General features: G+C 35.2%; 1 pseudogene; it reads left to right on the top strand.

Moving 5' to 3' along the window:
* On the top strand, window positions 1-909 carry LOC141480235 (serine/threonine-protein kinase MARK2 pseudogene; annotated as a pseudogene).
* The last annotated feature ends 1,523 nt before the right edge of the window (window positions 910-2,432 follow it).

A 2,432-nucleotide genomic window follows, 5' to 3' on the forward strand; every position in this document is an offset into this window, starting at 1 on the left:
ATGAAGTGTACTTGGAGTCTATTTAGGCATTTTTCTTCACTTCGTAGAAATGAGACGGCAGACGAATCGACTAAGAAAGGCAAAGACTCGATGAAAAGGAAGGATCTAAGAATTGACAAATACAAATCACTCGAGATCATTGGCAAGGGAGCCTTTGCAGAGGTCAATCTAGCCATGCACAAACCTACCGGTAGGAAAGTGGCGATCAAGGTCTTCGACAAGACTCAACTTACATCCGCTTCGATGCAGAAATTGTATAGAGAAGCTAGAATAATGAGAATGTTAGACCATCCGAACATAGTAAAATTGTTTCATGTGATTGAAACGAAAAAAACTTTTCGCATTGTTATGGAATACGTCTCAGGAGGGGACTTATTTAAATATCTTGAACGCCACGGTAGGATGGAAGAGTCGAAAGCCAGAGCGAAGTTTATACAAATTGTCTCTGCGGTGGAGTACTGCCACGAAAAGGGGATCGTCCACCGGGACTTGAAAGATAGCAACATATTGTTGGATAGCGAAATGAACATAAAAGTTGCCGACTTCGGGCTATCAAGTGAATTCACCCCAGGATACAAATTGGCTACATTTTGCGGTAGTCTACATTATACAGCACCCGAGATATTGATGGGCATAAAATATGATGGACCCGAAGTGGATGTTTGGTCATTGAGAGTTATATTATTCGTGCTCGTGACGGGAACTTTACCCTTTGGCGGTTCAACACTACAAGTGCTGAAAGAACGAGTGCTTCATGGCAAATTTCGGATCCCTTCTTACGTAAGCAAGGACTGTGAAAATATCTTGAAGAAACTTTTGGTTGTAGATCGTTTCAAGAGGCCTAGCTTGGAAATAATCCGGTATGATAAGTGGTTGAATCAGGAATATGAGATGTGTACTTCTTTTTAGAAAATTGTTTGTGACAGAATATCGCAGACTACAACGGCGGATGGTCTAAAATGTTTGCATCGATTTCGAATTGAAGCCAATCGTCATTGTATCTGCTATCTTTCATCCTTTATTATATCATTACAAATATATCTAGCATTTTTTATTTATAATAAGTGGAACGTGGTAATAAACACAAAATCGTGTATTGGCTGCCTGTGAACCATTCATTTGGTGAAGTACAACCATTGGGTGCCGTTCCTTTCCATTTTTTCTAGTTTTCAATAGGAAAGTACAGAAAGGTGCTACTTTCAGTTATTCAGTCTCACTTAGAAGTACTGGCATGTGATCAGGGTTGTAGCCAGACAGCTGACCTGGATACGTATGTTTTTGACAACAATACTTGATAGGTAAATAGTGGAGAGAAATATTTATTGATCTTTACAGAAACAAATAAGATAAGTCACATATACACACGTACATTATTACTCAAGAATGAATATAATACTATTCGACGAAAGTCATTTTTTGTGGAGGAAAAAATCAGTTATTTATCGACCTTTTTTGGGTAATTGTTACCTTCCACAATCTGAAAAAATATAAAAATTATAATGGAGAACTTTATACAAGTGTAGAAGGGCGAACTTTTTAGTTTACCCCGATAAGTTACTGCGTATAAATCAAAGTATTTTTCACAAAGAAAAATCTATTTATCAGTAACTTTCTTCAGTGTTGTTGGGTTTTGTATGTGTGAGTATAGATCTCAGTGTATTTTTTGTTTTGAAAGTAGTTCTAACATCATATCTATTGAGTCGGTAATTGTTTAGTTGGATGTTGTTGAATTTGTGAAGCTGTTTGTATGTTCGTTTGGTTTTTAATTGACTCTTTATTTTCTATTGAATTTATCGTTGAATTTATGAAAGAATCTGGATAAGCGTTATCTTTCAAAACAGATTTAATTAATGATATTTCTTTATTGAGATTTTCGGTTGAATTGCATATCATTTTAGCTCTTTTGTAAAGGCAATTTATTATACCTTTTTTAACACTCGCATGATGATTTGATGTATAGTGGAGATATCTATTTGTATGTGTTTTCTTCCGATAAACATTTGTATCAAGTTGATCTGATGACTTCTCCAACATTACATCAAGGAAAGGAAGTCGACCATCTTGTTCAATCTCTATTGTGAATTTTATTGTCGGCTCCCGCTCGTTGATAAAATTCAAAAAAGTATTCAGGTCATCGTTGTTTCTATTCCAAATAGCAAAAATATCGTCAACGTATCTCCACAAAACTTTGGGACCATTCTGATAAGTTTCAACAAAAGATTCTTCAAAATACTCCATATATATGTTACTCAAGATGGGAGATAAAGGGGAACCCATAGCCATGCCAAATTCTTGTTGATAGAAATCATCTCTATATTGAAAATAGGTTTTGTCTATACATAATTTTAAAAATTCTAATATAGAATTAACATCCAACTTCGTTCGATGTTTTAAAGTTGAGTCATTTTCCAACCTGGATTTGACAATTTGAA

The sequence above is a fragment of the Leptinotarsa decemlineata genome, unplaced genomic scaffold (assembly GCF_025532065.1).
Source record: "Leptinotarsa decemlineata unplaced genomic scaffold, Ldec_3_MD MMD2_P_RNA_scaffold_7, whole genome shotgun sequence".
Lineage (NCBI taxonomy): Eukaryota > Metazoa > Arthropoda > Insecta > Coleoptera > Chrysomelidae > Leptinotarsa > Leptinotarsa decemlineata.